This window comes from Mycteria americana, chromosome 2 (assembly GCF_035582795.1).
Source record: "Mycteria americana isolate JAX WOST 10 ecotype Jacksonville Zoo and Gardens chromosome 2, USCA_MyAme_1.0, whole genome shotgun sequence".
Lineage (NCBI taxonomy): Eukaryota > Metazoa > Chordata > Aves > Ciconiiformes > Ciconiidae > Mycteria > Mycteria americana.
Genome location: NC_134366.1, coordinates 133409519 through 133436593, shown reverse-complemented (window position 1 = coordinate 133436593; position 27075 = coordinate 133409519). Strand labels below are relative to the sequence as shown.

General features: G+C 39.1%; 1 protein-coding gene across 2 annotated transcripts in view; it reads right to left on the bottom strand.

Annotated features, from left to right (window-relative positions):
* FAM110B (family with sequence similarity 110 member B) overlaps positions 1-27075 on the bottom strand; it is a 123429-nt gene that overhangs the window by 83015 nt on the left and 13339 nt on the right. The window contains exon 2 of one of the 2 annotated variants that reach the window (XM_075494698.1): positions 7651-7779. The exons of the other annotated variant lie outside the window; for it this stretch is intronic. The gene's annotated coding sequence lies outside the window, so the exon portion shown is untranslated. The remainder of the gene's footprint in view (positions 1-7650; positions 7780-27075) is intronic. 2 annotated transcript variants of the gene reach the window in all.

Sequence of the window (27075 nt, the reverse complement as noted above, 5' to 3'; positions counted from 1 at the left end):
TTATGAAGCCATCTGTGATGGGGATCCTGGGCAAAGCCTATCCCAGGAAGACAAAAACATTATGAATTATGAACTCTCAGTAAGCTGGAGATGCGCTACCTTTTCCTCTGAGAAACAGAGTTAAAACAACAGCACGACATTTAAACCAGTTGAAGAAAGAAAACCACTAAAAATTTTAAGCCACATTTTCTACTCTACTCCAATACCTTCAGCAGAGATACTTCAGCAGACAATCAAGATGAGAGCTTGCACCTTTCAGAGGTGCACACTCAGTGAAAACCTTATTGCCAAGAAAATACAGTTTATTCACCAACATTTCTCCTTTGAATCAGCAGGGACACAACTGTTCAAAACACAGATTGGAGGAAACAACCGTTCATTTTGAGGAACAAGATTTCTACAGCTCACAGAAAACAGACATCAAGCCTATCACATGTAACACGTAACATAGCACGTGTTACCTCTGGGATAATCAGTAAGATGAGTACACACCAATGAAATCATGCATCAGTATTCTTTTGCATAGGAGTACAGTCGTATTTTTACACCATGTAGCAGAGCTGGAGCACGGTGTAAGAAAAGTTGGTGCCAGTAGAGGGAGGCAGTTGCTCTCCAGGACACACATCTCCACATTCCCCGATGCGCAGTAGGAAGCCAACGAGTTTGTTTTTGTGGAAGTGAACTCACCCCTCAGCCATTGTGTAAATGTGGCTTTAAATCAAGCTGTAATTAGATTTTGCTGTATTTAACAAAACCCCTCTTGTTGCTCCTCTTTTCCAGCTCTAGACAGGAAATAAATGTATTCGTGAACGAAAAAAGGAAAAAAGTTTATGCCTCTTCCCGGAGCATGTCCTGGCACACATGCGAAAGTTAAGTACAAAACACAAAACAATAAGCTTACGGGACATTCAATCTTCACATTACATAGGAACACAAAGATCTCTCAGCTGGTCCACTGTTAAATGTCACCTCACTTGCATCAATATTCTGCTTCACCACATTAACCTTGTTAAAAGATACTAACAGTCCAACACTTGGAGTCTAGCTTTTCGTCATAAATTTAATTTACTTGGCAGAAAACACAAGTGGAAACCTTCAGCTAAAGAGACTGGCAAACTAAGACTGCCACGTATTCATTTTAGAACAGATCTTTTCTTTCCCTCTTGTTTTAACTATTATGGTCATAGCATTCCCATTTTTAACCAAATAGCTTTATGCCCCCTTGCAGTCTTTATACAGACTGGTATCCCTAAAATAAAACTGTGTGTGTTTTCTTCAAATCCACTTCACTGTAATACATGTTGCACAAGGTAGTTTTATTTTGTTGAAGTTCTTTATGGACTAAACTGCCTACTTCCACTGCACTTTACATTGCCATATGAGGAACTGCATTGCAAATGAAGTTGAGTCCACTCAGAATAATAAACAGTTTTGACTGTATTTTGACTCCAAAGCTTACAAAGAACTTTATGGTGGTGGTGACAACAGTGGATACAATGGTAAACTGGTGCAAGGAAGTCAAGAGGACATGCCCAAGGCCACACAGCAAGTTAGCTGCTGATCTAAGAACAAAAAGTTTCTGCTCTTAATCTAGACCTTCTTCCCAGTGAGTCAAAACCTACTGATAACTATCTGGTCATATAAAAGTTTCAGATTCTTTAGAAGAAAGGAAAAGAGACCAACCCCTAATTACTTACTTACATGCATGCAACCATTGCTTAGGGTTCATTAAGTTATTTACAGAAGTTACTCATTTTTAGGAGAGTCTGAAAAACATGCCTTTTCAAAACAAACTTGTTTCAAGAACGTATGCTCTAATACCCCAATTCCCTACTAATCTTCTACTATGCTGCGAGTTTTAAGAAACCTAAGGCTCATTTAGACGACTCAAAAGATAACCTCATTCTGAAGTCAGTTGGCAGTTTAATCTCTAAATGGAAAAGATCAAGGTAAAAGCAACTATTGGGAGTAGATTATCATCCTACACCTGTAGGAGAATTCTTACATTTGTTTTTTTGAAATAGCCAATACTAGCTCTTCCTGAAGGCAGCATAATGAAGTTTGGTTCAGTACTGATCCAAAATGACAATTCAAAAATTCTCATTATGTGCACAGAGTTTCTGCTTCTGAAACTGTAAATCACCTTGAGCAAAAGCTCACAAGTATTCAGCATCCTAATTCTTATTGTATCTCTACTGATACAAAAAAAAGTTTAATATTAAACATCCTGTATAAAAAAAAACCCTAAATTTGCCATACCCAAAGAGACTATAGGTGCATTTATTTTTGCTCACCTTCTTTGACCCATAGAAAACAAGAGCTTTTTTTTTTCTTCCTCGAAGTCTGGAAATTGGCACTGTATAGTGCCATGATCCACAACTGTGTGAAACTTTATGAATATTAATGTCTATGCAAGCCAATAACTCAGAAAAAAAATGGGGGAGAAATCCCTTAAGGCATGTAGCCAATGGTATGGTGCCATAACTAGGAAAGGGAAGTTTCTACACTAACACCTAAAGTGGAAGCATAAATAAGATAAGGTCAATCCTATTGTAAGTTTTTTAACAGCAAGACTGCATCCTCCTGACAGCATTCTGTTTCCAGCAGGACTCAAACTCCAAGTAAGAGTCATTCTAAAATAAAGTAGCAATAACTGTGTTTGGCAGAGCTGGAACTATGAGGACAACACAAGCAGCCAAAAGAGTTAATTCAGGTTTGACTCAAGAGGAAAAACTAAATTTCAGGCTAGATAAAAATAAGACACAACATACTCAAAGAAGCTTCAAGACTACTATTTTTAGGTCATGCCCTGTACCTTTTTCCTGCTTTTCAATTCATATGTAGGAAGGTCAGATCATAAGTGGCTTCCACTGTGGCATTTCAATTCAGATTATTCTCTACATAATAATTAGTGTCTTTCATTTTCTCATCACTTACATACTGTTTTGCTAGTCTGAGAATGTTATTTGTATTTATTTCTTTCTGAGAAGCTTTTTTTAATCCCTTCAAAAGTACCACCATCCTAAGTGTAGCTATCTCATGCTCCATGAACTTTAGTGCAAATACTATAAGCGTTTCTTTTCTTCTTAACAACTTCATTACAGTGTTTATACAGGAATACAATGCTAGTACTGTAACCGTGCAAAGCAAATATGCCATAGTAAATGTAAGCTTTATTCAAATTGTAGCTTTAGAAGTGTTATGGCACACTCCAACCTGGACTGCCAGTGCTAGTGTAGGGAAAAAGGCAAAAGGAAAAATGACAGACCTTTCACGCTAACAAGAATTCTGGAACACCCAAACTGAAAACCTATGGGCTAAACGTATTGCCAAAATGCATCAACCTGTTTGTTGAAGTCAGCTGCATTTCAGTTCCAGATAGATAATCTGAGTAGAAATGGTTGAACATTGGAAAAATCTTACAAAAAAAAAAAAGGGGGGGGGGTGGGGGTGGGGGGAGCCTCTTTCTTCTTCTAAAGATTTGTGTGTTGTTCCTTATAATACCCTTCCTTGAAAGAGCACTGGGGGGCAGTACCTCCAGTAATTCGATACTCTGCAACACAAGACAAAATTTGCAAAATAGCAGCCAGGGGAAAATTTATAGCTGTACAAACACTAAAAATCCAGATTTGTCACTGTGACAACGTGATGCTAATGCATTTTGTCCATCTTCAGGAAGCATTTCAGAAAATAAATTTAAGCTGTTCAAAATTTATTGGCAATATCCAATATCCAAAATCTCTAAGTTAGCAGCTACTGGATATAAGCTGTCCTTATGTTTATAGGAAACATCATAATCACACTGTGACTGTATGCTCTCCCACACTACTATAAAAAAAGACTTTGTAGCAGAATAGACATTCAATACATCTTAAAAATTCAGTATTTATACTATGAATAAAACTATTCAGTAGTTTGAAAATTTACAAAATTGTTTTAAAGACTGTTTGAAACTGTACTGAAATTTAGGCCTGTAATCTGATGTTTTCACCGTTTTCCTCCAGATAAGCAAAATCATTAATATTTGTAATTTGGAGTCACATAATTCTCTATCAAGTATCACATGGCCTTTTCAAAGAAAATAATACAGCAATCAGCAACACTGCTCTCCTTCTTAATAGTATTTGTTATCACCTTCTCAATCCTCTCAAGAAAAAAAAAAAGTCCAAAAACCCTCCAACCCCAGACTCTGGTAAAACTCAAATCCCCATCTTCCTCTTTACTAACCCACCACATCCCAAGCTACCTCAATTCCTCTACAGCATCTTCTCAAGATATTTATTCACCACGAGATAACTGTTAAGTATATGGGAGAGAAAAATGGTTAGAGAATAAAGAACCCTGGATCAAAGTTACTTGAGAAGTGGAAGTAGAAATTCTCCTTTTAAAAAACAATGAAATGTACTTCTTGCAAGTTAGTGGGCAGGTATCAAGTCATGATTTTCCTTCTGGCAGAAGTTAGCATGACCAGCAGCACACAGACCACCAAAGGACTTCCCAAGGAAATACAGCACTTGGGGAGAAAAGCAGTGTCAGGGACCCCATCCTAAAGGCTATTTTAGAAAAGAATTTCTGCCAGAAGTGAAGCACTTAAGCAAGACTGAAATCCCATTAAGGAAGAAAATTATAAGGAGAGAAACACCACCAGTGTCTTATAGTAGAGAGTTTAAATAAAGTCAAAGCTATTAGTGGGGGCAGAGGGGAATAGGAAAGGAAACAAAGGCATAGAAGTTGGTATACTGCAAAAATCTGCACTGTTGCTTTACTTCTTCAGAAAAAAAATATAGTTCTATTTTAAGAACCTTTTTTTTTTTTTGACTGAGCCAAAACAACACTGTTGCATTTTACCTCCTCTAGCAGGAGAAAATGGAAGAACATTTTTTGTTCAGAGCTTCTTCTGTACAAAATGGAAAATTATTATGCTAGCCCTTAACACTCCCGTTGAATGAAGGCCTGTTTTTTGGTTTTGCCTTTTTTGTTTGTTTGCTTTTGAGGAAAAAAAGACTCCACTGAAAGGCACACATGGCACATACGTAGAGCTGCTTTTGCCGATATCACTACCACACAGCTAAGTACTTCAATTCGGGAAATGCAGAAAATAACTAAACAATTTGAGAAAAAAAAATCATAAGCAGACTGAACTTGCTATTTTGAAATGCCAATCTAGCATTAATGGCAATAAAGCAGAGAAAAGCCATGAATAAAATCCAACACCCTAATATCTCAGAGATACAGCGAGGCCTGAACAAATCAAAATCATCAGTTTTGGTTTGCGGTACAGAAGTTTATATTTGAATGCAGCTGGATCGCAGTCAACTAGCCAGCTCCCATAGCAGCACCTTCAAGCTGTATTGATTTCTATGGAAGAAAGGCACCGTAAATCTGCTTGAGCAGCATTGCGTCATTCTTTTGGTTGGCTTGAAGAAGTAAATTAAATGTTTTCCATTAGTATGGTAAAGAAGCTATACAATTTTGTTTTTATTTCGAATACAGTCTCAAGTTACGGAACACTTGAGCTAACTCTGCGGCAAGGACTACATGTTTCGTGTTTGTAAAGCCAGCAATTCAAGCTTATGTGAAACCAGATGTGTACGCTGCACAGTTCCCAGGGCTGTGGAGTTTTTTTTAAATGTGTTGCTGTCGATTAAAAAAAGACCCTGCTTTTCAGTTAAATCATAGAATACACTAAAGCAAAAACAACACGCTCTTGCGGGGAAGAGAGGAGAGGGGGAGAGTGAAGGGGTGGGAGCAGAAGAAAACTTTAAGGGAATAAAAATCACACACACAGAACAGCATATGAGCAATGCTGTAGTACAACAAAGAGCAGCACAGTTCTGAGAAGCAATAAGCATAACATTACTTGAGGTAACAAGAACTCCTTGATCAATTATTCATATAATTTACAACAACAGTTACCGCTGCCTCAATAAAAAAAGAATCTAGGGCAAATATAAAATCTTCACAGCTATGAAGTACCCTTGATTTTCACCAGAACATTTGGCTGTCTGGTATCATGTGTTTCTGGTTAGCAACATGCCCCTCCAACAAAGGGAAACGAGACAGAAAGGCACAGAACAAACTGCCTTGCTGGAAGTAGTGATAGCGTTCAAGCTGCTTGGACGCTGCGCATCGCCAAAAGCTGACACAACCTTACACTTCTGTACATGAATCCTAGCCACCACCACCCCAGTTAGGTACATGCATGCACCCCATGGGATTATGCAAATACCTTCTATGAAGTCTTTACTCTCTCAATGTGTAAAATTGCACTTTTTAAATAACATTCAGAAGAAATACTCTGGGTTTTTTTAGTGCATGGTTATCTCAACTTTTATTGTTTCATGTACTCCTAAGGTAAATGTAACAAAAGGGAAACATTAAGGAGAGAAATATTTCCGGATTGTTTTTTTTCTCCTCCAGTTTGAAATCACTGTATAATCATCATCAGGTTTTCTGCTCTGCCGAGGTTTCAATACAGTATCTTCAGGTGTTCAAGACAACCTTGCTAGGGGACTGGAGTAACACAGTTGAAACTGAATTCAAAGAAGCGAGAAGCAGAGAGAAAGGGATGAGTGGGCCCAACCACGCTTGGTGGTCTTACTCCCAAACACATACACAAATCACAATGGAAGGTTATGGGGCAAAGTGCTGACCATGCTAATGGGAAAACTCATGCCAATTTTGGTTTTACTCTACTCATGTTAGGACAATGAACTTTGGTCTAGTTCGGAGCCCTAATTCCAGTCTAAATTGGAAAGATCAATAAAGGATTAACAAGAAAAATCTGCAATTCTTCTCCAACGAATCAAGAAATATTTATCTAAGGAACCTTCCAACAATGAAGTTAATACCTTGCAACAGCTATCTTAAAAAATGCAGAAGTTTGCAGACCTTTAGAAAGACCTATGTTTAATCTTGAAGAAATCTGTGGAAAATGTTTCCACTACTACTAACTTTTTTCAGCTAACTCTCTACACAAGTTCAATTAACCTTGTCAGTATGGAGGAAAGATTCTGCATATATCGTCACTGCATTAAAAATCCTGGCTATCTAACCAAACTTTTTAAAGTATAGTCAAATCTCCCAAAGTGCCTGGGTCTGTAGCGCTGATAGGTTCAACAAAGTTCTTGGGGTCACATTTCTTTTTCATCCATCAGCATTTGTCCTTTACAACCAAGAATGAGTTCTGGATGACCATACTAAGAAATAATTATAGTGCTGGTAAACAGAAATTCATCATATGCAAACCTCATTCTCCTCCCGTCGCTGAAGACATCCAAGAGTGTTTCCATATTTTTGTGGCCACTTGAAGCAGGCTCTGAATGTGGCAATTAAAGTGGGATACGTTTCTAAAAACAGAGCATGCTGTAGAGCTCTGAAACAGCCTGTTTCCTTGTCAACAAAAACTGTGGATATATCTTTCTACTAATATTATAAGGAATTACTTCTAGATCTAACCTACAATGTTGTTACTTGTCCCCTCCCCCAGCATTTGCTATGACAACATTTGTACCAGGTAGCAAGCAGCAATACCCAAAAAAGGAGAAAGCTCAGAGATGCATTTGTGTGGGGTTTTTAGTAAGAAAAGAAATCCTTATTTTGAAAATTTTATCAGCCACTTCGATTCGCTTGAAAAATGAATCTCTTTACCTTGGTGTAGGATTTCTGAGCTCCTGCTAAGGCTGCCTGGCCTGTTTGGAGGTCTTCACGTTCAGCAGGTCTCCAGACAGAGGCAGGTCTCTTCACCCTGGAACTCCCAGAGGCTCCTTGCAGCAGTGCCTGGAGACACAGCAACAGGGAAGGCATTTAGCTTCATCATCATGTGTCAAAGCCACAGTTTTAGGAAAGGCAACAACTGTCCTTTTAGGTTGAATCTTTTGGCTTAAACAACCTAAATTTCAGAAATCAGAAACATGTGTCTTCTTTTGGAGATTGAAAGGCTGCAAAGAGGTGGTTAGTGATACCAAACAAGCACTCAGTCAGCTGTAGATGGTCTCTAGCATTTATATTGCTAGTCCTAACAGCATAATCTCCAAGCTCTGAAATTTAACAAGTGACCTACAGGTATCAATTCGGAGTTTCTCTCATGTCATTATTTTCCCCATACTGAGACTGCTCAGAGACATGCTTCAGGAATGCTTCAGAGCAAAGAGCACAAGTGGTGAGACATCATCTTCTTGGGAGAGTCACAGAGCGCTGTGCCACTGCAGGCAAGAAACCCAGCCTGCAAACCACCTTCCCTCCCTGCACATGACCCCCACCAAGCTGACAAAGTAGCCCTTGTTAAATATGCACTCCAGAATGCTGGGTTTTGCTCAGAAAAATTCAAAATAAAAATCCTTAAACTCCACCATCAGAAGGGAAGGATAACAACAAGACTGCCTTCCTGAAATAAATGCGATTCACCATGGCTTCTTACATGCAAAACAGCCATACAGAATTTAGTAGGTTGCAAGACGTGACCTAAATCCCTGTTTAGGTTTACGTTCTTTTTCTCAACATGCCACCTAAGCTAAGATCAACTCTAATCATAATGCTCTAAAAAGAAAAGTACTTGGGTACTTCTCAGGTACTCAGATTTCTGGGGTTTGGTTTTATTCGACAGTATGTGCTCAAGCACCCTTACTGGCACAAGCAGATGACACAGCAGCTTTTTAAGCAAACATTTCTGAGCAGTTTCAAATTATTTTAATTTTCTAATTAGTTATTCACTCTAGAAACAGGACCGGAATCAGGTTACAGACCGTGCGATGCAACACGGGGTTCCTTTAACAAAAATCTCAAAAATATTTGCAGAAACTGTTTAAGCACGAATTCAAGAAAACAGCTGTCTCATACAGTTAGCACACCAAACGGGCAGCAATATTTGTCAGATATCAATTACTTTGCGTTTCCCCACTCCCAGTCTTTGGGGAACCTGCCTGAGTTTGGGTCCTGACATTGGAACCCTGACACCTAAGATGAGGGTTCATTTGTGTTGGGTGAGTGGATGGAGCTTCGTCTTGGAGACTGGCTGCCTTTGAAACAGTGGTACAACAGAAATGAGCAACAATGGAGGGATTTCAGAGACAGATGGGCACCTTTATGTAAGCGCTTATAAATTAGAGAAAATAACAAGAGGAAGATGAAGGCATAAGCATATTCAGAGTGAAGTAGCATTACAGCTACTCAGGTATTACAGGCCTGCTGTAGTATTGTTATTCTGGTATTTGGTAAAAGAAGAAAGAAAAATAAAAAGCATCTTAAAAACATAGGAGAAAAAAAGAGATGTTTTCCAACCTTGCCTTGTTTTAGTACAACGAAGCCCAACAACAGTTTACCAACCAAAACCACACTCTTGTATTATTACAAATTATTCTGATATTCCAAATTACTGTATTTTAAGCAGTAATTCTGAACTGACACTCATTTCAGTCTCAAAACTAAAGCAACTTTGCAAGCAAAAGGATGGCAGCAACTCATAGTTGAAGATCCCTGTAAATTCATATTCGACAAGTCAGAGGGAAAAAGCGGAACATGGCCATTAATTGCAGCTAGTAAATCTGTTCCAGCCGTGCTTCTTGGCCAACAGCTTGAGCAAGTTCAAGTACAAGCACTTTTACCTCCAAGTTGAGTGACAATTTTTACTGCTATCAGCTGGTCAGGACAGAAGACACCCCCAAAATCCCTAGAAGGCTGCTAGATATACTACTTAAAAAGAAAAACTTCTGACAAAATACTGCTGAAAAAAAGTTTGTGTCTTTTTGTGTACGAAAATACTCAGCTTCACGAATTCCTCCCCTTCTGCCCTGTTGAAACTGGAATCCCTTGCTTTCTGCTTCTCCACTAAGTTGCCGGTTTAGAGTCTGCAAAGAGTACAGGTTGTGGCTCCTGAATTTACATCTGGGGCTGGTAATGTTAGCAGTCTCCTATGGAAAATACATATCACCAAGTTGAATAGATTCATGTTTAAAGAAGCATGGTATGAGTCTCTGCATGTGTATGCATATACACAAATAAATATATATATATAAAAGTAGCTGCACAGTTATCAGTCAGCTTCTCTGAGGCACTCAGAACTGCACTTTAAAAATATTTTTATGAAACTGTTTTGTATTTATAGACTACATCCTGAGTTTCAGCCTTTATCCAACAAGCTGGAGCCTTTTATGACACACGTCGTTTCCTGCTTTGCTGTCCAGTATCAACAAGTCTTTGGGCTTTCTTTCTAAAAAGATTTTTCATCCTCACTTGCTATGTTCTTCCTTTCTTTCATTCTCTTGCTAAGCACAAAATCAACGTTTTAGTACTTACAGAAATACACATCTCAAGGAAGAGAAGCCAAACCTAATTCGGAAGGATCTGTGAATGAATGAATGGGCTTCTTATACGAACAATCCCAAAGGCACAGATCTAAACCTTCAAACCTCACTCAAGTCTATCAGGAGGTTTCCATAATCCAAACTAAAGGCTTTAAAAATGTAGGATTTCTTGACAAAGAAATAAGCTGATATGGAAACTCAGCAGCAGACAATTAAGCATTTGATAACTTGATGCTTCGATAAGGTGTCGTGCTGGTTTTGGCTAGGGTAGAGTTAATTTTCTTCATAGTAGCTAGGATGGGGCTGTGGTTTGGATTTGTGCTGGAAACAGAGTTGATAACACAGGGATGTTTTAGTCACTGCTGAGCAGTGCTCACACACAGTCAAGGCCTTTTCTGCTCCTCACCCCACCCCACCAGCGAGTAGGCTGGGGGTGCACAAGAAGCTGGCAGGGGACGCAGCTGGGACAGCTGACCCCAACTGGCCAAAGGGCTATTCCATACCATATGACATCATGCTCAGCCTATAAAACTGGGGGAAGAAGAAGGAAGGGGAGGATGTTTGGAGTGATGGCGTTTGTCTTCCCAAGTAACTGTTACACATGATGGAGCCCTGCTTTCCTGGAGATGGCTGAACACCTGCCTGCCCATGGGAAGTAGTGAATGAATTCCTTGTTTTGCTTTGCTTGTGTGCATGGCTTTTGCTTTCCCTATTAAACTGTCTTTATCTCAACCCACGAGTTTTCTCACTCTTACCCTTCTGATTCTCTCCCCCATCCCACCGGGGGAGGGTGAGCAAGCTGCTGTGCAGTGCTGAGCTGCCGGCTGGGGTTAAACCATGACAGGCTGTACCTTAATTGCAGCCACTGGGGAGAAACTGAAGTCAGGAAACTGAAGCTAGGCAGCTGGAAGAATCTAGCTACTCAAATAAGTAAGATATACTTTCTGTGCCAAAAGAGATATGAATGCTGTGCCAAACAGATCACAGGTGCTGAGAGAGAATAAAGTTATTTAACAAAGCAGATGAGGTATAAGAGATCTCAGCTGTACATATAACTAGAAACAAGGAAATATTTACCAATGGATATTATGCCAGAAAAAAATCAGTCTGTTTAATGCATACCCTAAATTTTCACAGGCAGGAAGTGCTGAGTCACTACTCTCACATCTCTATAGCTTTCAGGTAAAAAGCTCACATCAAACATGAATTGGAAGGTGTAGTCAATTTAGAGAACATGATTTTCAGAAACATTAATTAGTGGAGTTTTGTTAGGAAGGGGCCATAGCCACTAATTCTGGCAGTTTCTACTCCTGTAGACAGACACATTTTCATTAAAAACAACAATAAAACTAAGCTGTAATCTGCTTGCTTACTCAGCATTAAACCACTGAAAAGATGGAGGAATCAAATTAAAGAAATCCAGAAAAATCAGAAGTCAGGCTTCCCACAATTAATGCTAACATGTTCATGCTTCAGACAGCGTTATGGTATTACTATGTATCACCTTTGCAGGCACATAAATGTATAAGTATCTTCAATATTGGAGGTTTTATTTCTGAGCTAGAAACCTTAACTTTCACATTTTCTGACTTTATACACAGCTGTTAAAAAAATTCACCCCAACTTAGACCAAGAATAATAAATTTCATTGCAAAGACACCTATAAGACCTTACTCACCACAAAGTTTGATGAAAATACTGCTAATTTTCCTAAGCAAGAGTTATATCAACTGGAAGGTAGTAACATCTTTAAGTCTCACAGTTTCACTATCACTATTCTTGCAGCTGTGAGCATCTCACTAGAAGACTCTGGATCAGCGCAGCTATTCAGCCACTATATACTGCCAGGGAAAGTTATAGTACCTTTACAGAAGCAGAAGGTATGTTAATCTCCTAAACGTTAATTATACTGTCAGAAAGCTTCAATCAGAAGCAGATTACCAAGTCCAGCACACTATTTTTTTTGTTTGCTGGTTTGTACATATACATGTTTGAAAAACATATCTAAAAGACAAAAAGCAGAGTTTCATTTTACCCTCATTAGTTTTCTGCCCACATTCTCAGATACTCTCTTTTCTAGTCTCCAAGACTGAAGGTTTCATTTAAGGTTTGTCTCAGTTATGGATTAAGCACTCTGTGTCCATGGAGATATACACATCAGGTATGGACAAGCTGTCATTTTATGATCCACATGCATTGTTGCACCATTTATCAGGAAAATAAACCAGAGTTCTTAATACAATCATATGATTACTTACAAAATCAGAGCTTCTGGCCTTCCAACCTTCCTCACTGGACTTCTTAAAAGTTTATAAAGGTAAATGATAAAATATGCATTTATTCTAGGAGCTTTTTAATGGAAGTCTAGCACTTTCCTAGAATGAATCACAGTCATGAAAGTATAATGGGGGGGGGGGGGGGAGGGGAAGGAACACAGAAAAACAGGTTTTCTGGCCAGCATGCTACCTGGTTCTGCAGGATGGGTTTTCTTTTTCTTGAATTAAAAAATGAATGAAAATAGGTATAGACATTATGATGGAAATAATTAGGATTCTTAAGCATCAGTGGACAACCCAGTAAAACAGGACTCCAAAGACGAGTAAAAAGAAGTGGTGTGTCTCTTGAGGAAGAAATTGTCTTGGAGGGCTATGGAAGGCAGTGAAATTAAAGTACTTGAACAAAGCAGCAGTATGGATGGACCTTATGGGTTTCCATCCTGCCACTCTCTTTGTGCACCTGAGGAACAACAGTCAGATGCCAAGCAAATTAATGACAATAAAAAGCAGTCAGATTTAGGTCTGGTAAGACGAACAGCTAAGATAGGTAGTTACCAAAGAGGATCAACACAACTGTCATGAGGAACCATTCCTTCAAGAAACTCCACTGAAAAGCAGCAGATGATTGAAAGTACTCCCTAGTTGAAAGCACAAACACAGTTCAAGAGGTACCAACTAAAAACTGCAACTGGGAATTTACGAACTATGCTCATGTACAATCTCCTATCTTCAGTCTCTGTGAACATACACGTCTTGCCAAGGGACTTGAAAGAAGGAAGCCTGTATACTTGTGAACATTCCTGGGTTCGGTGATGATGGCCAAGCTAAGAGTTGAAAGAAAGGCTGTGAAATGGTAAGGAAAACAAGGTATATGACAAAAGGCAAGTATAAGGATTCAAGCGACAAGAGAAGATAGGCTTAAGAAGCAGCCTGGTACCATGATTTATTTTAAGTAAATATGACTAGGAAATTCAATCAGACCATCAAGTTTCTTAAGTTTTCCCTGTGAAAGGGAATAGAAATATACCACTCTGCCTTATTACTATAAACATTACAGAGAACCATAAAATAGGGAATGGAAGTTGAAATTAAGGCAAAAGAAGAGACCCCTTGTAAGAGTTTCTGGTGACTTCTCTAGCAGTTAAAAAGAAGTCAATTAAGCTCCAAAAAAGGGCATCATTAAAGTAATTAAGAATCACTCATTCAGGGATACCAATATATATGCCAATTAGATTCATGGCTTGGAGGTCTTGAAAATGGTTTAAGACTTGACACAGCCCTGGAGATTTCTGTTTATAAAAACTAGTGTACTCTCTGAGTCTGTATTGATGATCCAGGGAACATGTCAGCATACATTATCTTAAAGAATTATGTCCAAAATATAAATGAAAGCCCGGGTATAACACCTGAAGTAAACCAAATTCTGAACTGTCCTTTTTTTGAGTTTGCAATTTAGCTTTATTCATTTTTCAAAGTCCCCATGAAAGCATAACCACTTTGTAGTTCATGAGATGCAAGCTATGTAATTGGTTTGACTTTAGGACAGACATTAGAAGCAACCATATGCTATCACCATCCTTGCCTGCTATTTGGGAGAAATCTTAGACAAGACATTCATGAAAATATACATAAGAGTAATTATATGCAGCTGAAGAGGGAATCATATATGTTACACTACCCTGTCTGCATTCTCACAACAAACTTCCAAAAAATTAGCAGCACTTAATGGGTACAGCTGGAACTCTACTAAGCATAAGAAAAGCATGGAATTAAAAGCGTGAACTATGCATGAGACAGATTTTAGATCTGACAAGGGGGACACCTCTCTCTGGCTTTTAATAATGACACCATTATCATTTTGAGAAAGATACTCTGGAACGCACAGACACTTTCAAAAGTCTTTGCATCATCAAAGCTAGACAAATGTTACTTAATGCCTTCAACAGTTTTGGACTCATGATTGTTTTTGTTGCAAATCCAGCCGCAGTTGGAGAAGTAGGATTTTTATGCAAATTATAAAACAAATTTGCTGTAGCCTCTCATCTTCCCCTCATCTTGCCATATCCGCATAAGACAAGCTGTGCAAGAGACATGGGAGTCCTAAGCCTTCTATCCTGGTACTGAACCACCACATGAGATGTGTTAGTTCTCCCTTGGGTATGACCAAGGGACAATGATCCACATTCAAAACAACAGAAGTGACACCCAATCCCATTAAATGATCAGATCCAGACAGTTCTCGGGTTTTCAGGGCACAGTTAGATGCTGAGGTAAAACTTGCCCAAGCAATTCTGCCAGGGAACGATGCCAGGAAACTGCAAGAGTGGTTCTCTGAAGTACCTGAAGACTAGAGGCATTATAGCACTTTCATCAGAACTGTGGGAAGTCCGGGAAGTATGAAAGTGCCAGATGGTGACTGAATACTGAGCTATGCACACATTTTGGAGGAGTTTCAGATCTTGCTCACTGCCCAACACAACAAGAACTAGATTTACAATATAAGCTTGAGAACTAGAATAAGTACAAATAATTGACAATTAGACATTTGCAAACACAGAGGACAAAAAAAAAGTTATGCATTTCAGAAGAAATAAGAAACAACTGGCAAGAGGAGTCAGCCAAGGGAAACAGACATCAATTTATTGTTTCGTTAGGCATCACTGAAATACAGATGAACGTTACAGCCTGTAAAGGCAAATTTTCCTCTGGTCTGAAATACTCTCCAGCCCACACTTCTACATGCAAGTTTCCAGGTAAAGAAGTTTCATCAGCAAGTTACTAAAACCCCAAAGCAGCAAAAATTTAGTTTAATCTATATTCACTTGAGAACAGCCACTTGCTTACCCTGCGTCACACCCAGACCATGCAATTCTCTTGCAGTACTTCACAACTCAGTATAACCAGGAAGACTAGCCTGGTTCCTTGTTATTCAACTGTAATTATTTCTCTTCGGATGTTTTACAGCTGGAGGAGGAAAGGATACAGACAGATGAATGCAGTTTTGGATTTTACATCAGTCAACAGATGAAATGTTAGTAATAAGAGACATGAAACAGATACATTGCCCATGATAGGAAATACTAATCCTACAGCTGGGCTTCAAAAAAAACTCCACAGTCCACTTTGCTGAGAATAAGAAGATATGCAAAGCTTTGAATTGGGGTCAGGCCACAGGGTCAAACACACAAAGAGGACATAACTCAGAGAGTATTTCTAAAACTTACTTTCCAAAGCACAAGAGAGTGAGCGCCAAAGTATTTATAAAACATACCAACACTGGAAAAAAAGCCAGGTAAAAGGGCAATATATAGTAGCGTACAGAGCTCGGCCAGACACAGATGTGCTGCCTGCTGCAGTGGTCAGTCCTACTCCCTGTCACTAGCCAAGCTTGGGGACCTGGCTCGACTCTTTTGGTTCTCACACACAGGTTCCATCTGCATCAGACGTATGGCAGGGGAGCTCCCCAGGACAGTACGTAACTGGGGGATACCCGAGGACCCCGCACTACCGACCAAGCTGGGGACTCAGGTCAACACACCTCAGAGTACACACACTACAAACTACATTAAAGCATGACTGTTGTTTATTAAATATACCTAATATTGGACTACAAAAGACTACAAGCAGTTTAATGCCTCCCTTGGTGACCTGTTTCAATACTTCACTATCATCATTGATAGGAACAGTAAAACAGTATCACAACTAGCAGGAAAAAAGCGTGCTGGGTATAGGATATCAATGATCCAACTTTAATGAGGCAGTGGAAGGAGTCCTTGCATCATGCCCAGTGACGCATGGACACAGGATGTCTTATACCAAAAGCCTTTCTCCCTAGACCACAAGAAGTGGAGCCCACCCGAAGGCCATGGGCTCAGTGCTTAAGACAACCCAGTAGATGTTTACAAAAGCAGGGATTAAGCACAACATGCCAGCTCTGCAAAGTCTACCTTCATCAGAGGCATTTAACCGTAATGTTCTTGTGCTGCACACCACAATTTTGAGAAGCAGAGAAAGAAACAGCTTCATATACTGATGCAACTCTAGCTTAGAAAGAGGCCATTTAAGGCACTTCCGTACAGAAGTAAAAAATATGCAAGATCCCACGACTGTTTACTTTTCTTTGTTTAAAGCTAGTTATCAAAATCTGGTTATTGGTTAAAAGATTTTAATGAAAATACAAATTATTGCCACCCAACATTTCAGTGCAGTGCTACAGCACTTCCATACCCCAGAAGAAGCGAATCAAGGCAACTGCTCTGCTCCAAGGAGCGGGAAGCTGGCAAACACAAGCAAGGGGCAAGCAGCCAAACCAACTACTAATGCTAAGAGCAGTATAAATCAACAGTTTGAATCAGAAGGTTTTACACTTCCTTTCTGATGACTTAAGCCACTTATTGCTTCTTTTATAAACATTTATCAACCTTGTATCAGGTCGCTATGGTAAGGCATGAAGGTGGCAACAGTTGCAGAATACCTCCATCAGTTTGATCTTGATTTGGGCCACTTTTTTTGTCAAATGACAAATCAGGAAAGAAGCTTAAGAGACTATATTCTCACATTATTCTTACAACTCATAAACCTAAACTTTTGACACTTTTTTATTCCTTATAAATAAAAAAAAAATAATAATTAAAAAAAAAAAATTGATCAGGACGTTCCTCCATAGTCACCTCGTATCACCAAATACAGCAGGAAAAGCCACAGATAGCTGAGAGGGCTTTTCCATGGGTTGCCACATGCACAGATTTTCTTTTATAACTCTTACGCTCATTTAACAGCACTGAGGTCAGGGAAGAAGTAAAGAGCATACAATATTATAAAAAACCTTTCAAAATAGGCACAGAATTCATAAAGTAGCTAGTCATTTCACAGCAGCAGTCAGAAAGGAAGAGAAAGGACACACGGGAGGTTGCAACTTGCCAGTTGCACGTCATCAGTCCATAAAGCAAGGTCTCTTTTCTACCCTGAAGCCAAAGGGCAATTGAGTGCTCATCCTACCCTGTCACTCATTCTGCAACGACCTAGCAATTCTTTTTTAAATAATAGGGATGGACCACTTAACACTTGCACTGGTTAACCTTTGGAATTTCAAATGATCCCACAGCTAAGAAAATAATTCTGGTCATTTGGGTTACAAAAAGATCTCCAAAAATACATGCAACATTTTTGTATATCAAAATATGTATTTTTCACTGGAGGCACTCACATATCCCTAATGATGCGTATTTTGATGATTCCACCAGACTAATAAATGTCAGTATGGCATTCTCCCTTATAGAAGTTGATAACATTTGGTGTATCAGATATGCTGATACTCCTGCAGAAAATTATGTGCAAGTTATCTACAAAGATAGGGACCCAAGCAAGTATTAAACCCCAAACATTGAATTTGAACATTCTGAATTGTAAGCTCAAATATGAGGCATCTAAGAAGGTGCTTGTGTAACATACAAAATTAAAGTACCAAAAAGCACTAAAGACAAAAGGAACAAACTTTAAAATGAAGTCCAACATCTAAAGAGATTTCTACCTTGATCTTTACTGTAGTGCTATCATTTCTACTGCTACATTTTCATACTGTACAAACAATGCATTTAAGTTTCCAGTTATTATGTTCGTGTGCTAATAAAAAAGGGGATAAATTTTCAGAGGCATGCCTCCTCAGACCCTACTGAAGGGTTTCATATGATGCAATTCTAGACAGAAAATGTTTCAATTTGCTTGGCACAAAATAGGGAATGATTATTTTATTACACTTTAAAGAAAAAGTAGTATACCAAAAGTCACCATTTGGTCACTAACTATAAAAGTTACAATAAAATATGTGGGATGTGAACAGAATTGGATAGGTATACTTAAAATACATTTGACATTTTTCTCTCCTGTGTTTTATGTTTTTAATGATCTTGATAATCTTTGCTCATTTTACATGCAAATAACCTAACTACGCAAGTTAACTTTTTAATCCAGCAAATTTCAAGTGATTTTCAACATAGGAAGAATTGTTGGGAACAAACTTTCTTCGTATTGACACTACTTTAGCACTTACACTGCATAGCAATTTATTCAGGATGTTATAATTTAGTCCTGTGTGGGTGTCAACTGACTTGCTTCAAAAGTCTGCTTCACATCTACAGTAGTTATTCAAGAAGAAGATGCAATTATATTAGTCACGCAGGCTGACTACAATGTCTAAGGCTTCTGCACATCTCACTTTGGGAAGTTAGGACCTGCAGCTCCCCACACTGGAAGACTTCCCCTGGAAGCAACAAATATAACGTTTCTTGTCTTTTGTCAGCACAAAACCAAGTTTTGCAGGGCACATAGGTATCATTGGCAGGTCCTGTAGCAGCAGATGGGCAGGCTTTCTGCCCTCCTCCTGCATCCACAAGATCTTGGGCAGGAACAGGAGAAAAGGAAAGTGTCAATACACGAGTCCTGAACACAAACTTTTTAACTTAAAATGACCTTTTCTCCCTCAAGTTTGCACTCCTTGATACAGTGTTAGATATGGAAATACAGACTAGTTCTCTAAACCTTCACGTTTGAAGGAACTACTCCAGGAACAACTTCAAGATGCCAACACAGATGGCATCTAACTTACTTAACCTAATTTTTTTGTCAAGTACATCAGCCATAGCTCATAAACGGCATATTTTAGAGAAGCCTCTTATCTTGATTTACAGAACTTGCAAACTGATGGAAAATTCATTACATCCCCTGTGTAAGTTGTTCCATGATTAATTATCCTAATTTAACTACCTTTGCTTTTGGTTCTAGGGTGACACAGAAGCTTAAGGGAAAATTAAAGGCTTCATAACAGCTGTTTTCCCTAAGTTTGTTTAAACCCCTAATACAGTAGATTACTGTAGCTGAAAGAGCCAAGAATTTCCCTGTTCTTCCAGTTTACATATTTAACAGCACTTCTCCCAATTTTTCCAGTTTACATATTTAATGCCAGGCCAAGGCTCCGGCACTGTAGAGCTAAATACACAGGGCAGTGCCTGCCGAGGAAGAGGAGCAGGAAAGCTAGACAAGGCCAAGGGAGAGATTTCATGTTTTAGTATCTCCCAATGAATTAAAACAAGAATTGGCAAGCTTTCAAATGTATTTATTTTGCCGACATGGATGTTTTCCGTGAAAGACAAAAATAATCTGGTCCTGTGGCCAGAGCTTGTTTCAACACCACCACGAGACCTGTTTTGGGTGGAACGCGATGACCTGCAGCCAGGAGGCCGAGGCAGCGCTGGGCCACGGCGTGGGGCCTAGGCCGGACAGCGGGAACACATCGGGGGGGAAACGTTGAGGGCCCCCAGCCACAGGCAACACACAAAACCGTTCCCACAGCAGCTCTGAAGCAGACTGGGAGAGCCTGCACCTGTAAGCTTTTATGGTGGTGATCAAACACACATGGGGGAAGGCAAGCGTTCTAACGCCCTGATGGAAAGGGAAATGCTCCCATGGATGTTTGAGGGCAGAGGGTTGCTCCCCCACCAGCGCTTCCCCAGTCAGGAAGCTTTCTAGCCACGGAGGATAATTTTTGTTGAATAAAGCCTTAAGTTATTAATAAAGAATGAAATCTCTTGACCTAGATTTTCTCCTAGCTTAAAAAAAAAAATCCATACACACAAACATAACACAGCCTTCCTCTACAAACACTAACATACTATACTCATTGTACACCAGAGCACTTCAAAACAGACATTTCACAATGAAAAGAAAAAAAGGCTTTTCATGCCCCTCCCTTACCCAGCTTTGTGTAAGAACATGAATACAGATGATGTTTGATTAAAACAGAAACCTGAACCCCAGGTTGAATGTATTTACTTTTCAAAAGCATTTTACAATTTGATTTTCTTCTTGCCTGCTGTGATAATTGATGAAAACTACACAGGGATTAAAATGAGCACAGGTGCGTGTCTACACAGTTCAAAGAGATTTGATCCCAAATGAAAATAATAACAAAACAAAAAAGCTTGAGTATTTTTAGGAATGGATTTAACACAGCCTAACCAAATAAGCCTAGATTAAAAGTAGGACTTTACAGTGCAGACTTCATGTTACTGAAATTTAAAACTCCTGTTTCATAATGTATCAGAAACTTTTGCAAACAATACCTGATTTAAGCTGGTATTAACAGCCCTCCCTATCATAACTGTCAGAGTAGATCCAGAGGAAAAATAAAGGCACTAAAAGCAGTAAAGAGCATTAAAATACAAATAGGCATGTATAACAACAGACCCTTGGCACTAAACCAACATTATTTTTAAACCTGTGAGAGGTAAAAGAAAAGCCCATGAGCTGAGAATATTTTAGTGCCAATATACAAATCTGCACAAAACCCGTGCTTGTTTTCTTTGCCAAATTTATACTGCTACAGCTGGATCACAACTTCCTTGCACCCATGAGGTCAGGAACTATTTGAAAAGAAATGCATGATACAGCTAATCTTTGTGCCAGTTAATCATACCTAATACAAAAAAAACGTGAATTTCCCCATTTTTCCATCCCAGCCTCCTTCAGCAAAGCTAACTAGCATGTCGCTAATCCCAAATTTGTTGCACTACTTCGTTAAACAGATTTAAATGACAAATACACACAAATCACACAGGATAAAGAATTTGTTCTGTGCTTAAGGCTTATTGCTGAGCTTCTATGAGAATCGAAAAAACCAGTATTCAATTATACAGAAAACAAATTAATTTGTCTCAAAGGCATGCCAACGAAAGACTACACTTATTGTAGGTATTTTTATACAACAGCTATTTTCTTGCATAAACTACCTAAAACACTGTTCCTACAGTAACATATATTCAATCTTCTTTTTGAAACAGCATCCAGTATATTTTTAGGCCTCTGAATAATAACAGTAGGAGATTACAAATATATGGATCAGAGATGGAAGAATTCCCTTCCCTCCTTCCCCCTCCATGCAGGGGGGCAGCTTGTGGCTCCCTCAGTGTGGGACATGAGTTAATTAGCAGTACCTCCAAACAGGCTTAATTTTCATTTAAGCTTCTTTTTAAGTAGTGAGAATGAGGGAACCTTAGCAATCATTTTGCAGAAAGACATCACTGAAATTATCAACATCTGAAATTTTCCAAGCAGCCCTGTAACTACGCTTACTTCCATATATTTTCATGCATGTCTTACCACGGATTTATATTTTTATAGCAACCACTACAATGGGTGCTATTGCAAATCTAAATTAACTCAATCTCCATGTCAAAAAAATCTTATCGACTTAAGAGGTTTTGAAACCTCTGAAGTTTTGACTTTAGATTTTCTAGATTTTCACACCAGCCCTCAGAGGTCTCACCAGGGCACCAAGCCCAGTCTTTCAACAGGCTGGTAAAGAGATTGAAATTAAGACATGAAATCCTAGCAAAAAACTAACACACCACAAGCATATGCTTCTAGTATTTTTTTTTTTTTTGCTTTAAGCAAAAAGCCATCATTTGCCATTACTACAAAATTCCAAAGTATTTCCTTTAAATTTCTTACAACACCAAGAAACTAGTTTTCCTGTTGCTTAAACCAGCTTACGTGCTAGATATTGTTTTAATTAATGACAACAGATGATTTTAAAAGTTCCCTAAATACAAAAATTTTTAGGTTCCAAAAACAAAAGGAATTGTGTAAGGAAAAAACAGTCTTTTACCAACGTCTTGATCAATTAAACATATTGGTGAACAAATTTAGTTCCATGTTTTTGTCCTGGCCAATATTAATTTTAGATGCAGTTCAATCTGTGCACAACCATATTTAAAACTGCACAGATCACAAAAAGTACACAAAGCAAGACCACTAAAAAAAGTGATCAAATGATTTTTCACATTTCACAAAATTCTGAAGGTCAGTTCAAGCCCTGAGGAAGACAAAAACTGTGGGGTTTTTATTACAGAATATAATTCTGTACATAAGAAACTATATATAGTTACAGAAGAGTTAAAAAGTTACAAAAAGTATATTAAGGCATTCACTGAAAAAAATTAAGACTTCAGATCCTAAATAATTTAGATACTTTGAAGTAACCTAAATCTAAAATTGCTATCATTTAGTTTTAATTAACAGATAACCAATTCCTTTTACTGCAAGAATTTGCATAGCACATGGCTAATTACTACCCTGTGAAGAGGTACGGGGGAAAAAAGAGGCATAAATCTTAACATAGTTCATCAATACAAAAAAAAAAAAACCCAAACCATTGTCAGTGCTTTTTTTTTTTTTGAGAGCAAATATAAATAAAAACATTCTATTTAACACACAGGCAACTAAACAGGAATAAGACTGTAAAGTGAATCTGCACAGGAAACCCAGGATTAGGGCTGAAACTCTATTCTAATCCTTCTGTCCACAGAGGGAGCAGTCACCAGGCAGCATGTGGTCTGGGCGTGCACCTGCAATAGACAGGCAGGATTTAAAATACTTACAGAAAGATCAAGCTTTGTCTGAGAAAAGTTTCTTTTTAGCTTAGAAGTGGAGTATCTGTCTTCCTCAAAAACAAACAATGACCACACACATCAGCTCGTCTGTGATTTTGCCAGAATGAAACCTGGATGTGACACATGTACACTCAACCCATCATTCCTGGGAATGGACTCGACAGTGAGAAAAAAGCTCAAGAAAACAGAAAAAACACTCTCATTGCGAACATACTAAAAAATTCAAGCTGACACAGTCATACCACACCACTACTCTGCGAACTCTGCATTACCTTTCTGTAAATTCCTGGATTAACTCATGAAGTCTAAGCACTTGGTAAAGGTCTTCACAAACTGAGGAGGGGAGGAGCAATCCTTCAAACACAATGGAATTCCCCTAACAATGAAATAATCTTAAAAGACAGTATCATTTATCTGGTGCTGCAAAATGACTAGTAAAAGATCAAGGTTCATCTTTAAATACCATCTCCTTTTGCCTCACACAATCTTTTCTGATACTTTTATACTACGACATGAAGTGAAGTCGTATTAGGTGCTACAGCAGGAAACTTCCAGCTGGGCTCAGGACCTCAGGAATTCCTGCTATCACTAACTGGGAGCTCTTCTGGTGCACCTGGGAGCTAAATGAACGTCAGCCATTCAGAAGTCCACAGACCCATTCTATTTCATGGAAAGATTCATCCACTATTAAAAAGCGCGTGGGGAGGGGTTTCCAAATCCTGTGATTATAGGTTTGGCATAGAGTGCAATAAAAAAAAGGAGAACCACAGAGAACGATAAACTTTCCAGTGTAGCAGCTTTGAGAAGTCTCCATTTTCCACTGAGACTGAAACTACTACTTTCAGTCCTAAGCCGTTTTGTCATAGAATTTTAAATACCAAAGCAGCAAGGGACATTTTGTTTACATTTGGTGCTGCTTCTCTTAAAGTGGAGTAGAATTTAATTTGGTGAGATTTATCCACCAACTGGGTTCAACTCCTACCCTATTTGTAGCCAACACTGACAATAAAACCACGATTTAACACCGGGAAGTGGAAACATTTGCAGGCTATTTTCTGACCCTTCCCCCTCAAGTATACATGACAAGGCGATTGCCACCAGCACTGGTTTAATACCACTTCATATTCTACCACTAGGTAATTTTCTTGCCTGAAGAGTCAGCTACAGTCCACCAGCAGGCATCGCAGAGCATCGCAGAGCAAGGGAGAACTTACTTATTTGTTTCTGTATCGCAGAGCAAGGGAGAACTTACTTATTTGTTTCTGTATACCATACGCATGCTTGCTTGTTTGTTTGAAATGAAGCTACAGGATCACGTTACTAAGTATATAAAGAATTTTATGGTGTTCATTATTATTTTAAAGCAGCCAGACATCAGCTGCCATGTTTGAGCTATGAAGAAACTGTCACCGGCAAGATAACAAGCTCCTAAAAACTGGCGTTCACTGGGCTGATACTAAAAGATACTTGAAGAAATAAAATAGCACTTCAGCTTCCAAACTGAAGACTTTTACATAATTAAGATATGCAAATAGGGATAAACAAACACAAAAGCAAAAAAAGTCTTTAAATGATGTGACTATATCTGCAACCATTTTCCTACTGATGCAGGCACATCCTTGATATTCAGCTTAGTAAGAAGAAAGGCTCAGTTATTTTGTATCTGCAAATTTCTGAATATTATTACAGTGTGCTGTTACTGACAATCAAGTACTAATACTAATGGTTATTTAAAAGTTCATGGTAATTACATAAGTTATCCTTTTTAAACAGTTTACTGTATTAAATACTAAACAGCTTTATCCTGCATTAAATCGAGCCAAAAATGCAACAGAGCATCTTCACTGCAATTCTCAGTTTTTCCTTTGAAAGGCAAACTCATTATGTTCTATAAAGAGAATAAAGACTATAAAAGAAGACTAAATTCTTTCTTTCTCAAAGGCAGGCTCTGAAGATACTGCATAAAAAAAATTTTATTCTTGGCTCAAATGCAAACATTTGGGAATCACTACTTTTGAGCAAGGACACACCCACTTAAAGGCAGAAGAATTTATTTTGAAAAGCAGTGTGAGATTTCAGGGGGGAAAAAAAAAAAAAACCCACACGTATTTTGCACTTCCCAGCTTTTGGTAGTTCTCCAGATAAGACAAAATCTCAAAATAACCTCTTCCCCATATAACCATTTTCTCATAGATGTTGCCAAGTTATCTTATACCACCAGCAAGAACTTCTACAAGTAACGACTTCCAGACAAAGCAGCTCAGAGTACAGTCATTAAGTGAAAATTAAAAGTATTTGAGGTATTTTAGAAGAGATACCCGAGACTGGAGCCTGGGGAATACATTTCACCAGGCGCCCACCTTGTGCTGCCTTGCCACCAGTCTGTTCAGCACCCTTCAGCACCCATCCGGGAGCAACACCGTAGCTCAGGGATTGTGGGCCACCTCTTCGAGGCCCAGGGCAGGAGATGACTTTGAGCCCAGCCCCACCACTAAGGACTATGTCTTACTGTAGCTAACGGTCCTCAGAGGAGCAACGCTTCTCCTTTGGATGCAGACCATGTACTGTAACTGCTTTGCCAGATTTGGTCCAAACCAGCTGCAGAAAGGGAAAGCTCATCTAGAAAATTACATCAGGTCCCTAAAGAAACATTTAGGACTTTAAACAAAGATTATTATTTGTGCACGTACACATGCAGACATCATTGTGCTGTGGCAAAAATACCAAGGGATGGGGAGAAGGGTACAGTCTTTTGTCTCCAGGATGACTCAAGATTACCTGCAGACATCCACATAATGTTTCCTGGATGTTGAGGAACGCTGCAGGTCCCATGATCAGTGGTGCAAGTCATAAACCAAAGCTCCCCTGACAACTCCTTTTCCCTGCCTCAGGCACGTGCGCTTTCCTGGGAACTTTGTTTTGTGTATTTTCCTGGTGTTTTATGTGAAGGGGTTGCTACTTTCTCTCTATCTATGATGCAAAACCTTGACTTCGACCTGTGAGGGCTCTGCATGGTCAGGCTCCTGCCACATCAGCCCTTCAAGTCAGCTGTGGCTCTCCTGTTGAGCGTCTCTCAACAGAACCAGAGGTAGGAGACACCAAAGGATCCAGGAGGGATGGCTAGGTAGACCCCATGATCCAGGGGAATGCCCCGATCCCAGGGGAATGGCAGACCAGGTCACATCCCGTTGGCTCCTGTGGGAAACCTGGACCTGCAGCACAGCAGGGAGCCACAGTGCTTTCCAGAGGCTGCCTCTTCTCAAGAGCATCGGGGAGCACAGCCATGAGGCACGCCCCGCCACAACGACACATCCAACGCATGTGTCTTGCCATCAAGACTGAACGGAGGTCTGCAGAAAGACCCTGCCCCGAGCAGGCACTCAGCCTCTGCCTCGCTGCTGATGTGTCTCTACAAGCTGCCTTTACAGCACGGTCAGAAAAAACTGGCATCAGATGGCAGCTATTTTGACAACTGCACTCCCTTCACAAGTGTCAGTCTCCAGCTACAATTACTGCATCAGGCACCAGCTCATCTTTTTTTTCCCCTTTTTATTTAAATACCCACACCCTGGAATGTACACAGGAGTAAATTAAGGAACTTTTATTACGTAGGTCAAGTCCTGACCTGTTCATCTACATACATTAGCATAAAGGTAAAAGTACTACAGACATCAAAAATGAAGCATTAATGGTTAGTTTAAATACCTGTCCTAGAGATCCTTAGAAGGAAAAAAAATTCTAAATGAAAAAAATTTAAGACAACAGAAAACTAATAACTGAGAAAGTGAGACACTACTTAATTTGAATCTTTTCCCCAAGAGGATTTTCCCTTGACACTAGTTAGTTGTATTTTACGAGCAGACAACATAATAAGCCAGAGATCTTCATTTTACATCACTGTACATTTCATCCATACTCACGCTGAAAACCAACTATATAGTTAAGATATTTCAGATCAGTTTTGAAACACACTTGTAAATTATCTGAAAAAGCTGTACACAGGCTTCCATGTAGAACACATCCCTTTTCTTCCCAAGTCAGAAAAGAATTGGT